The sequence below is a fragment of the Hyaena hyaena genome, unplaced genomic scaffold (assembly GCF_003009895.1).
Source record: "Hyaena hyaena isolate Hyena2069 unplaced genomic scaffold, ASM300989v1 scaffold_8, whole genome shotgun sequence".
Classification (NCBI taxonomy): domain Eukaryota; kingdom Metazoa; phylum Chordata; class Mammalia; order Carnivora; family Hyaenidae; genus Hyaena; species Hyaena hyaena.
In genome coordinates, this window is record NW_024080640.1 from 8,148,650 (window position 1) to 8,165,548 (window position 16,899).

The window sequence follows — 16,899 nt, forward strand, 5'->3', positions numbered from 1 at the left end:
AAAAAAAAGTTGCTTGAAAAACAAACTTGACTATAAAATTTGAAAGTCACTGATCTGGGCCTTCTGGATGGCCCAGTTGGTTAAGCATCCAACTTCAGCTCAGGTCATGATCTCACAGTTCTAGCCCTGAGTCAGGCTCTGTACTGACAGCTCAGAGCCTGGAGCCTGCTTCTGATTCTGTGTCTCCCTCTCTCTCTGTCCCTCCTCTGCTTGTGCTGTGTCACTCTCTGTCTCAAAAAGAAATAAACATTAACAAAGTTTAAAAAAAAAAACCACTGATCTTAGTAATACTAACAATAGCTATTGGGTGCTTAATTTGTTTCAGGCACTGTGCTAGGTCCTCTCCTTGTCTTGACTGATTTAATGCTTGCATCGAGGTATGAGTTCTGTACAGGACTGGATGCCTCTCTTGTAGACATATATGTGAGTCACACACGTAATCTAAAAATTTCTGGTAGCCCTGTTAAAAGAAGTGAAAAGAAACAGTATTACACCAATCAGAATGATATATTTTATTTAACCAAATACGTCTAACACACAATTTCTTCATGGAATCAATCAATTTAAGTTCCAACAGAATATTTTCTATTCTCATGTGTCTTTCACACAGCACATCTCAGTTAGAATAGCCATATTTTAAGGGAATGTTTAAATACATGTGGCCAGGGGCTAGGACACTGAGCAGAGCAGGGCTGGAAGGGGAGAGGAGTGGTTCTGTAGACAGATCGCCACAATTAGCGTAGTTATTGCCTCACAGAAGATCTACTTCCTTAGCACCTGTCACAGGTCCAGTACAGTATTACTAGCCCTGGGAACCATCATGTACATCACATGACTTGGACACACTTATCTTATAATTGGAGGTTTGTACCTTTGACCACCTTCACACCTTTCTTCTACCTTTGGCAACCACCAATCTGTTCTTTGTTTCTTTAAGTTGGTTTTTTTTTTAAGTTTTACATATAAGTGTGATCGTATGGTATTTGTCTTTGTCTGGCTCATTTCACTTAGCATAATGCCCTCGAGTTCCATTCATGGTGTGGCAAATGGCGTGATTTCCTTCTCTGCTATGGCTGAATGATATTCCAGTGTGTGTGTGTGTGTGTGTGTGTGTGTGTGTGTGTGTGTGTGTGTATACACACATACCACATCTTCTTTATCCATTCATTTGTCAGTGGACACTAGGTTATTTCTATGTCTTGGCTATTGTGAATAATACTACAGTGAACATGAGGGTGACATTGCTGGATCGAATGGTAATTCTTTTATTAATTTTTTGAGTCCCCTCCCATGCTGTTTTCCACAGTGGCTGTACCAATCTGCATTCCCACCAACAGTGCTCAAGTGTTTCCTTTCCTCCACATCCTCACCAACATTCATAATTGCTTATCTTGTTGATGATGTCCAAGCTAACAGGTGTGAAATGATGATGGCCAAGCTAACAGGTGTGAGGTGATAGGTCATTGTGCTTTTGATTTGCACTTCTCTGGGGATCAGTGATGTTGTGCACCTTTCATCTACCTGTTGGTCATTCGTATGTCTTCTTTGGGAAAATGGTCAGTTCCTCTGTGTGTTTTTTTAATTGGATTGTTATTTTTTGCTACTGAATTTGTATGAGTTCTTTATGTATCTTGGATGGTAATCCTTTTTCAGATATATGATTTGCAAATATTTTTTCCCATTCTGTAAGTTGCCCTTTCATTTTGTTCATGGTTTCCTTTGCTATTCAGTGTACTTCTTTTTGTTTAGTTAATTAATTTGCTTATTATCTTAGAGAGAGAGCAGGAGCGAGGAACAAAGGGAGACAGACAGAGAATCCCAAGGAGGCTCCATGCACAGCTTGGAGCCTGCTGCGGGGCTCGATCCCATGACCCTGGGAACATGACCTAAGCTGAAACCAAGAGTTGGACGCTCAGTGGGCTGAGCCACCCAGGCACCCCCGGTGTGCTTCCTTTTTAAATCTACAAAGATTACCCAAATGACCTAGGACGGAATAGGCCACTCTGTACCTTCCCGTTGAATATTTGTTGACTGACTGGGAAGCACAGAAAGCCCCCGCTCGCTCTGTTCTCTTGCCAGTGCTCCAGCGAGTGAGGCAGCGTTGGGGAGGGAAGATGGACATGGCTCCCTGGCCATGGGGAAGCCGGGGCCAGAAATTACGCTCTTGGCTTCCAGTCCCAGACTTTTTCACCTGTAGGCTCCAATCACCAAACTGTCACTGACTAGCTACTAAGCTGGGTTGAGGATTGGCTTTTGGGTTTGGACTGATAACTTTGGTAAGATGATGAGCTGGGCCTTCTCTCCCACGCCAACAATGTGGCAGCAGGAGGGAAATGCCTAGTGTCTCCAGGAGCCTCACTGGAGTCTTAGAAACCACTTGCCTCAGACACTGACTTTATCTGCTCTCCTTGGTTTTCTTACTCATGCTGCAATTCTGCACACGCCGGCTGAGGTGGGCAAGCAAATGGCAGCTCTGGCTTCTGTGACGACACAGTAAACCCACAACACTGAGCTTCCCAGAGTTACTGATTATGTAAAGAACACTTTGGGGACAGGGAAGATGTTCGACTCAAGGCGACCGTGTTCAAGTCCATTTTAACCTCTGAACTCCCACTGTCCTTACCTGTGTACCTCTTACCATATTGTTTGCTTTACAGCTTAGTTATACCTACCAGTTACTGAGCTCTGACCACACACCTTACTTTAGTTCATTCACTTTTCGTGGCAAGTCTGTTCAGTGGGTACTATAATAGAGCCCATTTTACATATGGCAAACTGAAGCTTAGAAAACAAATAGCTAGGGTCACACAACTATTAAATGATCATAAGCTGCCTAGCAAGGACTGAGATAAAAATGAAACACCAGTAAAACCAATTCTAAACACTGGAAGCATCATGTAGCAAGGGACCGCGGGGCTGGGCCCATGTAATATAGAGGGTTGGGTGCGGGAGGATTCTGCTCATTTTGAGGGCTCCAGCACCAAAGTGGCCCAGTCAATAACCATTAGTTCGTCATTCACTAATTCATTCATCTAGTCTTTGAGCATCAACTCTGTGAGTTGATCAGGCAATCGGCATATCAAACCAAATGAGGGGTGGTCCCTGGCATCAAGAATCTTTATTCTAATCAGGAAACTAGGCACCTCCATAAATATTTAGAACATGCCATGTTAGATTTAATGATGGAGGATCCTATGGTAGGAAATGAGAGGGGAAGATTATCAGGGAAGGCTTCCTGGAGGAGTTGAGACCTGAATTAAGTTTTTAGGGATGAGTTGGATTTAATTAGGTTGTGGGAGAAGGAATGGTGGGGGGTGGGACAACCCGAAAAATGGCACAGAGGGGAGAGACAAGTTGATGTCTATGTGGAGCTAAACGCGGTGGCCTTATTGGAAGATCAAAGATGAACCAGGCAGCAGTGGGAGGTAGGCTGACAAGGAGGCAGGTCCCAGTCAAGGAGAGCCTTTTGTGCCATACCTGGACTGTGTCCTAGTGGGAATAGGGGGTCATCGAGGCCACCATCAGGGGAGTGAGGTGGCTAGCTTTATGGCGGATGTGCTGCTAAGGGTGGATTTGATAGGGTACAGGCCAGTCAAGGACAGAGCAGATACAAAGTTCTAGGGAAACATGATAAGGAACTGAATCAGGGCAGGAGCTAGTGGTGAATGCCGGGAGTGCATGATTTGAGCAAGATGGAAGAGGTAAAATCAGGAATACACAGTGGTTTCTCAAAGAGCTGAGGGAGGAGAGAGGGGGCAGACAAGAAACTCTGGGGTGTCCACAGCTGAGACAGTGGGCACAGAAGGGGGGGTGCTGGTTTTAGGGATGTTGTGATTTCAGTGTAGAAGTGTGGAGTTTGCATGCTGGGCCTGTGTTTCTTGATTTCTAGGTGCTTTCTCCTTACTGTGTCGGTGCCACGTAGCTACTGTTTACCTGTGAGCCTTGGGGATGGCTTCTCGCTCTGAGAACTGACCTCTGCATACGGGTTCTCTGCTGTGGTCTGCAGCTGTGAGGATGGGAGACAGCATAAAACTTTCTCGCAGAGAAGGGTCCTTTGTAGATGGATTGGGATATGGATGAAAGTAGATCCCCTATTGGAAGGAAATATGAACAGCATAACATAACTCTTCTGGGGTCTCTCCCCTTAGCCAAGAGGGGCCCTTAAGCTCCCCTCTTTATCTGGTTGACTTCATTCATCCTTTGCATTCTGGCTCAGGTGTCCCTCTCCCTGGGAAGCTCCTCCTGGCCTCCCTGCCTAGAGCCATTTTCCCACGTGAGCATGCTCATAGCGCCGTGAACCTATTCTCTGTATCTCAATCCAGTTGCCATTTTATATGGCATGTTTTGTGATATGTGTTTTAAAATGTTTTATTATTTATTTTTGAGAGAGAGAGCTAGAGTGCAAGTGAGGGAGGGGCAGAGACAGAGGGAGACAGAGGATCGAAAGCAGGCTCTGCATTCTCAGTGCAGAGCCTGACGCAGGGCTCCAACTCGTGAACTGCGAGACCATAACCTGAGCTGAAATCAAGAGTCGGATGCTCAATTGACTGAACCACCCAGGTGCCCCTTTCCTTTGTGATATTTTGAGGTAGGCTATTAAACTGTAGACTGTAAGCCCCATGAAGGCAGGGGCTAGGCCAGTGTTTACTCACCATTATATCCTCAGTACCTTTTGGCACTTCATAGGTGCTCTACCAGCAAGGCAGCCGGGCAGTAGAGTCTCTGTCAAGGTCCTGGTAGAAAACAGGTGGCACTGTTTAAAAAGGAATTGAAGCATCTAATGAAGAGACTCCTTATATAAAGGAGAGAAAGGGTTAAAGGGACCGGTCCAGGGTCTCATCACAGTGGAGGCTGTTACCACATGGGAGGGACCGAAATGTGTCCTCCAGGCAGATATCCTGAAGTCCTAACCCCGGTTTCTGTGAATGTGATCCTATTTTGAAATAGGGTCTTTGTAGATATAACCAAGTTAAGATAAGGTCAGTGAGGGTGGGCCCTCATCCCATATGACTGGTATCCTGAGAAGAGGGGACAGAGACAGACTCTCAAGGAGAGGACGGCCATTGTGATGATGGGGATGGAGACGGGAGGGAGGCACCTGTAAGCCAAGGAATGCCAAGACTGTAGGCCACCATCAGGAGGTAGAGGGGGCAAGGAAGGACCCTCCCCTACATGGTGCGGGGGGGGCGTGGCCGTGCCAACACCTTGGCGTCAGACTTTATAGCCTCCAGAACTGGGAGACAATGCACTTCTCTTGTTTTCAACCATCCGGTATGTGTTGTTTTGTCACAGCAGCCATGCGACGCTCAGACACCCCTCCTCAGCCTGGGGGATCAGGGGGGAAGGAAAGAAACTGTTTGCAATGAGCTGTAGCAGAGACTCCACCTGCCAATCACTGCAAGCTACAGTCCAGCAGGGAACAGGGGACTACAGGCCTTGACCTCTCTCTTCTCCTCCTTTCTAATTTCCCTCTCCGGCTTCCATTAGCCTAACCCATGTGACAGCCAGGTGGCAAGGGGGCGGGGCCAAGGCATCTGTGTCTGTCAGCCTCCTGGGCACATGGCAGAGTGGCCAAGCGGCAGAGAGATGTGAAGGCCGGGAGAATAGACCCTATCCCGTCAGTAAGTACAATGAATGGGAGCAGGACAGAGGCAGAACTCCAAGATCATTCTCGTTTCTAGTTTGGGAACAGACAGTTTTATGGCGCTGCTCTGTTTCTACCATGAGGAGAGAAGAGAGGAGACCTCGCTTTTAACAGTTAGGACTTTTGTGTCTGGCTTCAAGCCCTGCCCCCGGCTCAACACCCAGGCTTGGAGTCTTGTGAAGCCTCCCTCTTTGTGCAGCCAGCCGGCACCTTTAGGCGGGATTCTATTTTAAGGCTGCAAGTGAGGTAATCTGGTGTGACAACAGAAACACAGCTGTAATTATGCAGGGCCAGCCTCTAAAGCAGAAAAGTCACTGGTCCTTAAGAGTTGCCAACACAAATGACTCAGTAGTACATGCACATTTGTTCCAGGCCGGGCCGGGACACCCCCCTGTGGCCCAGAGGTCCACGGCGCACACAGTAAAAGAAACTTTTGGGTGATTGAGCTCTTGTGGCAATGGAAGGCCTCCACGTCTAGGCATTGCCAGCACTGCTGGCCAGAGCCGTCATTTGGGGGAGTGAAGGTGAGGCCCCCCAACTGATGGGCCCACTGAACAAGATGGGCCGGGTCTCTCCTCTGGTGGAAATGCCACCAGGCTCAGGCTGACGGGCAGAGCCTCCAAAGCCGGGTTTGCATGGCACCACAACATCTGAAATGCAATCAGTTCAGCCACTCGGTTCTGCATAGACAACTTGACAGCATACCCTCCATTCTGAGTGCAGGTGCCTTGTCTAGGGAGGCCAGAGAGAGGAAGCTGTATTTTTGTTTGACTTGTCTGGCCTGGGAGCTTTGTGTTTTTCAGATTAAAAATAGCCTAGGGGCGCCTGGGTGGCTTAGTCGGTTAAGCGTCCGACTTTCGCTTGGGTCATGATCTCGCAGTTCGTGGGTTCGAGCCCCGCATGGGGCTCTGTGCTGACTGCCAGCTCAGAGCCTGGAGCCTGTTTCAGTCTGTGACTCCTTCTCTCTCTGACCCTCCCCTGCTCACGCTGTCTCTCTCTCTCTCTCCTAGAAATAAATAAAACATTTAAAAAAAATAAATAAAAATAAAAAATAAAAATAGCCTAGAACCCTTTGCTTCTAGGGTGTGTGTGTGTCTGTGTGTATGTGTGTGTGTGTGTGTGTGCGCACGTGTGTGTGAGGGAGGGAGCTAAACCAGGGACACAGCATGCATTCAGATTTCACTGGAACAGATTCTAGACTTTCCTATCCATCTCGTAGGCTCTCTGACTATACTAATGATGCTACTAGTCCCCCTCGGAATTGTCCCCTTTGTCTTCACATGACAAACAGGTGTCCACTACTACAAGCCCCTGTGGAGAGAACACAGGTGGTGGTGGCACCTGTCCTCTGAGAGGTTACAATTTTTTTTTCTTCTTTAGCAAAAGCAGCTGCCAAACAGGATTCCCCTAAGGAAGTTTCCAGGGAGTCTGAGGCAGGCAGACAGGGAGACAGACAGACAGATGGATCGATGGCTCCACCCGACAGATGTGGCAGAGGAGGGGTACCTGTTCTGGGTCTGCGAGCTGCTCACTGGAGCCCCTCCCGATCCAGGGCTCCTGGGGTTGCCTCACCTGAGGAAGCAGCTGAAGGAATCTTTGTGGGAGGGTCTCTGGTCTGCAGTATAGTCTTCTTCTTCTCCCCCACCCCGAGAAATAATCGACAGACCTCCCTGTATAAATTTAAGGCATACAGCACATTGGTTTGATGTACACATGATGTGAAATGATGACCACAAGAGCTTTGGCTAACATCCATCTTCTCATACAGGTAGAATAAAAAGAAGAGAACTGAGGAGAACTCTCTGGGCCGACTCTCAGGACACCGCTCTCTAGAGCAGTGTTAGCGTAGACCCCACACAGTACGACACGACACGTCCTTAGGACTTACTCACCTGACAACTGGAAGTTTGTATCTTTTGACCACCTTCCTCCAATTCCCCTCCCCCCCTGGTCTGGTTTTCTTGACTGAGGGTTCACTGCTGTGGCTTCCAGAAGGTGCTCTGCTTATGGTGACTACATTCCCCAGGGAAGTAAAACTCCTCTCCAGCCCTCAGCCCGTCACTGCTGTTGGCACAGGCGGTGAGGGCTAATACCATATGATCCCTTCGCAAGGCTTCTCATTTCCTTTGCATTTTGTCCTCCACTGCCCTCCCTACATACTAATAAGAACTCGGATATTTTGGGATATATGAAGGCAAAAGAGTGAGGGCCTTGGAAAACATCAACTCTATTTCTAGGTACTACCAGCTATGGGATGTTGGCTGAGGTATGCTATTTGTACTGCAAACTATAAAGAGGGGTGTCTCCATTACACACAAAAGTATAAGTCACACTTGCTCAAAGAATTATGACCTAGAGCCTCCTGGCTGGCATAGTCAGTTAAGCATCAGACTTCGGGTCAGGTCATGATCTTGCAGTTCATGGGTTTGAGCCCTGCGTCGGGCTCTGTGCTGACAGCCAATAGCCTGGAGCCTGGTTCAGATTCTGTGTCTCCCTTTCTCTCTGCTCCTCCTCTGCTTGTGTTCTGTCTCTCTCTCTCTAAAAAATAAACAACATTAAAAATTTTTGAAAAAGAAAACAGAATTATGACCTAGAAGTCAAGACATTTAATTAGAAAGGAACTTACAGTCAAGGCAATATCTAGTAAGAGCAGTGGGCATTAAATGTGAGACCCAGCCCTGCCTGGGAATGTTTGTTACAGGAGTTAAGCCTACTCTAACTAATATACCATGCGTGTATGTATGTGTGTGTGTGCGGGGTGTTGGGGGATGGTGGGAGTGTCAGAGAGGTGGAGATGGTGGTTGGGTGATTCCAGAAGGAATTCTTAGAATGGAAAGTGCTCTGGGGTGGGTGTCTGGCTGAGCTCTGGCTCGGATTCCATAGAAGGCGAAGACATTGCAGAGACTCTATAAAGGAGGAAGTGGTTAGCATCTCTGTAAGTTAAATCCCACCTTTTGACCTGAATTCTTGCCTTGCAGGGATTTGATGAATGGATGTGAAAATATACTCTGAAGCTGTCACTTACAGTAAGTGGCCGGTGGGCTCTGCTCAGAGCCAGTGGGTGGCTGGGCTGGGAACAGGGAGAAACAGCCAGGGAGGCATTGGAGGTTGGTGATCCCAGCAGGCTAGGGGAAGAGAGGCTAGTTATGCAGGGAATTTCCTGCCTCTGCGACTCCTAATGCCAATAACCACAGCTTAGCAAACTTACCTCCTGGCCGCTTTTGGTAAAATTTCAAAATAATACCTCAAAAGCTCTTTCAGGTTTGTCCTTAAAGTCCAAATCCAGTCCACGTTACTTGCTGAATCAAATTTCGGTGAATAACTGACAGCTACTTGATTTTCATCAGCTATCCGAGGGGAAGTAACTGTTCTTCCTTTTTCTTTGTCCTCTTGATGCAGAAACGCTGGGGAAAGCATTTGTTCTCGGAAAGAAGAGAGGGGAGGAGGGTAGGGGAGAGGTTAGAAAAATACCTCAGTGTTTGGATGGCATTGTCAGGGCCAGGGCGCACCAGGGGCTGGGCTGGGGGTGTGTCAGGAGCTTATTAGACATGGGGTTGTCATTTCAAGAGAAGGCTGAGAGCAGCTTTGGGAAAGGAACGAGAAGGAGTCAAGTCACTGACAAGCGCCCACCCTGGCCGGCTGTGTGGATAAATGAGAGCGGTGAGCACACGGACCTCCTGCTCAAGGCGCCAGGCAACAGTTCGGCTCCCTACCTTGGAAAAGCAAAGTGGGGAGCGTGTGTGTGGGAGGGTGTGTGTCTTGATTGGAAGGCGGGAAAACAGCACAGCACAAGTTCAGCAGGTGCACACGAGGTATTCCTGGAGCATGGGTGGGGTGATCCGAGCGACGAACAGGCCCTGAAGGGGATGTCTAGGAATCCAAGTGGCTTGGGTGGCGGCCATTTTGTGGAACACCTACACCTGGCCGTCCCCTTCCCTTGTGACCCCGTAGAGTAGAGATCAGTAGAGAGATGGAGCTCGTTAGGGAAAGGGAGAGGAGAGGAGTGTGTCAGAAAGGAGAGATCGAGGGCCAGGCTAGGCGGGATGAGAGGAGACCAGGAGGGAATGGGCTGAATCTCTGTCCCCTCGACAGCTCTGCCCCAATCTCTTCACGCGTGTGAGGAGATTACGCGTGAGGAGGTTACGTGTGAGAAGGGAGGCCATCGCTGGTGGGAAACCATGCACACAGGGAACACCACAGTAATAATTTAGACAATTAGGGCTTCAAGTCTTCATGGTTCAATAAGTATCTGTTGACTAAATCTTAAGGCAAAGTGATTTGTGTGTGTTTTTTTAAATGTGTATCATCGAAATGACTGCTCCCAGTCTTTTGTATGCATGTCCAGGGAGCGTAGAAGCATCCCTGCCTGTGGCTAAATGGATGCCCGACTTCACGATGGAGTTCGTGCACTGCAGCTAGACCTTCAAGGTATAATATGGGCTTGTCAGACAAAACGAGAATCAGAAAGAATAAGGAGTGGTAGGATTCATTCAAGGGTCCGTCTGATAGAAGTGCTTTGGAGACCTGGTTAGTGCTCCCACACGGGTGGTATTTCTTCCCACATTTCTCAAGGGAGAACAGTTGTTTTCTCATGGAGGGACAGAGATGTTCGCTGACGTAGATACATTTATTTACATCTCACGGTGCCCGCTGGCCTCCTTCAAGTTGCTTCCAGTGGGTAGGACAGGAGAGCATCTTTCCTTTGAGAATACGAATCATCTGCTGAAGCAAAATGGGTGTTTTTCTTGTACCAGAACACGATCTCTAGTCTTTGTTGGGAGGCCCACAGGTACAGAGTCGCATCCTGTGTATGAGGAAACAACCACTTGGGCCCTGCGATTCAGAGGACGTTGTCATAACCATGGGCAAGTAGGTGCTTGACAGCAGCTTTTAGAGAAGAGGCTGAGTTAGAAGGTCTTATGGTTGAAAGGACTTTAGGTCACTGAGTACTTCTTTCTCTCTCGTCATGCTGTGACCTGTGGAGGGTGACTGCCATTAAAGTTCATTTGAATAGAGAATTAAATTAGGCACAGGAGACTATTTACTAAAAAAAACAAAAAACATTAAAAAACACTAATGAACATAATAATCCCAAACTAAAACCAATGCAAGTATCCATTAATAAGAGAGTGGATAGGGGCACCTGGGTGCCTCAGTCGGTTGAGTGTCTGACTTTGGCTCAGGTCATGATCTCACGGTTCATGAGTTTGAGTCCCACATCGGGCTTGCTGCTGTCAGTGCAGAGCCTGCTTCAGATCCTCTGTCCCCCTCTCTCTTTGCCCCCCCCTTGAAAATAAATAAAAAACATTAAGAAAAAGAAGAGTGGATAAACAAAATGTTCATACAGTGGAATATTATCCACCAATAAAAAAGAACAAATTACATGACACATCATGAATGAGCCTAAAAAACATTCTATTGAGCAAAAGAATATGAGGTTGATATGACATTGAAGAATAAGCAAAGCTATACTATGGCACTAAAAGTATAAAACATAGGTTTCTTCCTGGAGTCAGGGAGGCTATTGACTGGAACAGGGCAAGAGAGAACTTTCTGGAATGATGGAACTGTTTTATATTTTTATCCAGGTGAACACTTTGTGTGTGTGTGTGTGTGTGTGTGTGTGAGAGAGAGAGAGAGAGACAGAGAGAGAGAGAGAGAGGAGAAGAGAGAGAGAATGATTGAGCTGTATACTTAGGGTTTGCACATTTTACTGAAAGTAAATTGTACCAGAAAAGAAAAAAACAAAACACAAGCCTCAAAACCCAAACCCAAGCAATGGGCACATACGGAGTGGGAATCATGTGGGAACCGACTTAGGAACCTGTATTGGTGATGTGCTCACGAGGCGAATCTCCGAGTAAGCAACACTAACAGAAGTCGCGTACCTAGCGTTTTCAGTAACTTGGGCACATTACTTAATGTCTCTGAATTTTAGGTTTTTTCCTGTAGAGGAAAAAGGGGTTCATTTATTCATTCCACAGAGAATCGGCCACATCACCTGGCCCCGGTCTGGCAGCGGAGAGGACACGCAGGCTCCGAATACAGACCGTGATGCTATCCTGCCAGCACCGTGGGCCTAGGAACACGGAAAGAAATGGAGGTGCCAGTGCCTGCCTTGCCCTGTCTCCCTCTTCCTGCCTTTCTGCCAACGGCCAGCAGCGCCCTGAAAAGGCCTTATGTTTAGGCCCAGACGGGAGCTTCTTCCCCCACCCCCACCCCATCCAGGGCCTGCTTTCCCTGCGCTCCAGCCCGCTGGCCCTGAAATGGTCTTTCTGTTTGGTGAAGGAGTTTGAAGCGAGAGAGAGAGAGGGAGAGAGAGAAGAGAGAAGAGAAAAGAGAGGAGAGAGAGAGAGTGAGACAGAGAAAGAATGAGAGAAAGAGAGAGAGAATCTGAGTCCACTGGACTCACACCCAGCCCCAGTGCCTAAAATATGTGGCCAAGAATCCAAGTGTTAGGGGTGCCTGGGTGGCTCAGACGGTTAAGCATCTGACTTCAGCTTAGGTCATAATCTCATGGTTCGTGGGTTCAATTCCTTCATTGGGTTCTGTGCTGACAGCTAGCTCAGAGCCCAGAGCCTGTTTCAGATTCTGTATCTCCCTCTCTCTCTGACCCTCCCCTGCTCATGCTGTGTGTGTGTCTCTCTCTCTCAGAAATAAATAAAAATATTAAAAAAAATTTTTTTTAATTAAAAAAAAAAAAAGAATCCAAGTGTTACTTCCCTTCAGGGAGACAAATGACAGAGATCCTCCTTGGGACTGTTCCAAAGACGTATTTAGAGGTACCAACCCCTTCCCAGGCCAGCCCACTACCCCATGCCACAGAGCTGGTCCTGACCAGGGTCTCTTTTATCTTTTCATTGCCTCAGAGCCTCCAGGAGGGAGAGAAGGGGACTGCAGGGTTTGGGCCTAGTCCCCCAAGCAGCATCCGGGTAATTTTCCATCTTGCTTCCTTTACTCATTCATCTCCTCCTAACACAGAGAGGCAGACAAGTTAAGTGGCTCTTGTTTGCTGACGGGAAAACAGGCTCAGAAGATGGAGGGGTCCTAACTGGACGTCCTTGGGAAGAGGTTACACCTGCCTTCCCTGATTTAGCTTCAGGATCAACCCAGGAGACAAACTTATCTCCTGACCTGGGTAGAGTAAACAGGCCATGGCCAAGGCATTCTCCTAACTGGGGCAGGAGTGCTCAGGGGAAGCACAGATTTTGGCCCAATAAAACCATAGATTCTTAGACAGGAAGGGACTGGCGATCGGAGACTCCAACTCTATTTTATGCACAAGGAAACTGAAGCCCAGATGGGAAGTAACTTGCTTAGGGACAAAAGCCAGTCAATGACAGAGCCAGGGAAGGAGCACGAATGGCCGTGTGAACTCAAATTCCTGAGTCAACATGATGGGGATGACCCCACCAGATTTGCTCGGATACATCCGGACTTCTGAAGCTCAGCACGATCCCCATTTGGGGCTGGATAGTTCCTTGTTGTGGGGCACTGGCCTGTGACTTGTAGGGCGGTTAGGGGCATTGCTGGCCTCTACCTACTAGATGCCAGCAGCACCCCTCACCCCAGCTGCTACAACCCAGAATGTACCCCCCTACCTGAGACATAGCTCAATGTCCCTGGGGCTACAAAATGGCCCATGGTTGAGAACTTCCATAACAGAGAGCCAGATCTGTCAGCTTCGTACCCAAGGACGCGCTGCGATGCACTTATTTGTATATGTGGCTCATGCATGAGTCTGAAAGTTCTCTAAGGTCACAGACAGGGTCCCATTCACCTTTATGTTTTCTGTGTGGGGCATAGGACTTCACATGTGAGAGACAGGCCATACAGGGCTTTGAATGAATGACTGAGCCAGCTCACTGGGAGACCCTGGAACGTAAACTTTCATTTGCTGGGTGTCTGGTATTAGATGAAACATCAGCCTGGAGGGCAGCCAGAGGAATGACCCTCATGACCTTCTGTCTGAGGAAGTGGGGGCCTCCCGTTCATCTACTTTGTCATCTACTGTCATGGCGGGTTTTTTTCCCTGAGTTCTTTTTCTCGTGCTCCAGGCTTAATTATGTGGCTTCTTCATTCTTACAAAACAATGGAAATAGACACTATACCAGAGAGATTTTTCTCACTGGGGATAAAGCCAGCATTCTGGAATGTGAAGCCTTGAGACTCTCATGTTAACAAAAAAGCCCCCAAATGCTGCTATTAGCAGCCACAGAGCCCCAGGAGGGTATTTGTTATAGAGTCGAATAATTTTGACACTGGGAACATCACAAGTAAAGTATAAGAGGAAAAGCCCGTACCACAAAAATCCAATCTTCTTGTTTTTCTTAATCTCAGAAATTTTCATCAGCGTTGACTTTGGGCAACTCCTCTGTGTCTGTTTTCCAAACAATAAAATGCTTGAGAGGGTAGAGTTCTTTTTTGTAGGGGAAAAAAAGTGCTTTCAGAAGTCTTATATGAAAGTTACAAAATAGAAGTTCCAGTGAATCTTTCAAAAGAAAGATTTCAAGAGAACACAGTTAAAATAGAGCAAAAGGACCATAAAGGGAATTAAGACATGGCAACGAGGGAAGAATGGGTGGTACTGGGTTATATGATTTTATATATATGTGTGTGTGTGTGTGTGTGTTTACATATATATTTTTTTAATGTTTATTTTTGAGAGGCAGAGAATGAGTGGAGGAGGGGCAGAGACAGAGGGAGACACAGAATCTGAAACAGGCTCCAGGCTCCAAGCTGTCAGCACAGAGCCTGACGTGAGGCTTGAACCCAGATCATGATCTGAGCCGAAGTTGGTTGCCCCTAGGCACCCCATATTGGGTGAATATTACTTTAAAAGTGAATTTTACCAGGCTGCTGTTGTGCCTCAGAGATTACATCGTAGAACACTTATGTCTGGCCCTCATTGTGTTAGGATTCACGTGATTGCTTTTGGGGCCCCTGGGTGGCTCGGTCGGTTAAGTGTCTGATTTTGGTTTGGGTCATGATCTCATGGTTCATGGGTGTGAGCCCTGCATTGGGCTCTGTGCTGACAGCTCAGAGCCTGGAGCCTGCTTCAGATTTTATGTCTCCCTCTCTCTCTGCCCCTCCCCTGCTCACACTCTGACTCTCTCTCTCTCAAAAATAAACATTAAAAAAAAAAGAGAGAATTCACAAGATTGCCTTCAGCCTAAACTTGGGTGGGTGCCTGTTTCTCAGCGATGATGGTTTCTCTCGGAGTAGAGCGAGACCCACCAGGACCAGAAGATGTCCCACAGAGCCGGAAGGCTTGCGAGCCCACTCAGATGAGGACCTTTGAACAGGACCCACATTCAGGATGGGAGGGTGGGCAGTGTCAGATATGTCAAGAAAAGTTGGGAGACAGTTTGCCGCTGGGGCTGCTGGTGAAAGAAGTCACCGGGACCCCTGGATGGCCTGGGACTGGAGCAGGTCTGGGCGACACCAGAGGGAGGAAGACTAGGAAGACTGGACTTTCTCAGCAGCCAGCGGTGGAGAGACTCAGAATTTTGAGCAGGAGAGACTATTTAGGCATCTAAGTGAAGTTCACGGTTTTTAGATGGGGCCGAGGGAGAGAGACCTACGTAAGCGGGAGGCCTCTCTCCCAAACTTCACTATCCCTTCTAGAGAAGTGGTCCCTGCTTTTTTCTGAGACCAGAGAACATACTCATTGGTTTTTTTAGGTATTCAGCATGACCTCAGGCAAGCAAGTCTGAAGGAGCCAGCCATGAAGCATTCCCAGTGAAACTTATCTCTGACACTGTTCCATGACGAACACAGATCTGTATCATTCTATGTGCTTCTGGCGGGGACCCCCATGAATCCTCTGCAGCAAAGGAATTCTGTTGCACTTCAGGTGACCAGCCTAGGACTGTGTGGTGGCCAGAGCCATCTGGGGGAGAGAGTATGGGAGACGGGGGTGGGAAGGGAGAGGTGATGTGGTTGGTCACCAGATATAGCACGTGGGAAAAAATGAATGATTTTTTAGTGTAAATATGTTCCCAAATATTGCATCAGATATATACTAAAAACGTATTCAGTGTTCATCTGAAATTCAGATTTACTTAGGTGTCCTGTGTTTTATCTGGCAGTTCTTTCTTGAGACCGTTGGCAGCAAAGGAGCCTGAACCTTGCTGATGGTGGTGAGGCTGGGGGCGTGGCTCGGCCACTATTTCAGATGAAAGATGGCTGCCCGGGTCCTCCTTTCTCATTCCTTCTCTCATCCGCCTCGGTTTCGAGAAGAGACAGGAAATCCCATTGCCTTGGAGACGTCCAGGCAGCAAAGGAAGGAGAGAGAAGCTCTCGTCAGTCATTGCTACAACACATTTCTTTCTCCAGGTCCCTTTTGTCTTGCTCCAGCCAGAGGAACAAGACACCCTTTAAGGATTTGAGGACAGAAGGAAATGTGGCTAGATAAAACTAGCACACATTGGAGCATGTGTCCTGGGGAGATAATGGCTCTGAACCTGCTTAAACCAATGGTCTGCTTTGTTCTTGAATAATAATCAGCTGGCAGCTTTGTTCTCTCGACAGCTGCATGAGGAGATTCAGATTTCAGGGAAAAAGCAGTGATGTAAGGCTGACCATAGTGGGACAGGGGGTGAGGAGGAGTGGGGGGCAATTTACCACCCCAGACAGACCCCTATAGGGTGATACAGCCTCTTGCTACGAAGTATTTCTCCACTGTCTGCCATAATGTCCAAAAGTTCTACCGTTAAGTCCTAAGATTGATGACCTTCTCCTTAAAAAAATGCACATAAATCTGAACAACACAATATATTAAGCCATTATCCTTTTAGAATGAATTAGTTCTTTAGAGTGTCTCTAACCCCACTCTTTACTGAGAGCAGGGCTTTGGGGTTATTGGATCCTAGGACAGGTAATTCTTTTGAGGACTAAGTGGCAGAGTGGTTGACCCACCGAGAGAGAATATGAAGAAAGCCCAGAAATTAAAGGGTCCGGGCAGTTCAGGAGAACAGGGGAAGGCGGAGGGAAGGGGAACAGAGGGGGTTAGGTGGGGTGAAGCTACCTGCCTTAACCACCATCTCTGCTGCTGCCCCCGTGAGTGGAAGTGTCCCCAGCTTACCAGATAGATTTCCAGATAGATCCAGATAGAGTTAAGCATTGCCAAGGTCAGGGCAACTGAATTCCTGTCCTGCTCTTCTGCATCAGTCAGAACAAGTCACTTGTGCTCGGGTCTCGCCTCCTCCTGCCAGATTCCAGGAGGACACCCCAGAGCCTGGAGAGGAAGGCTC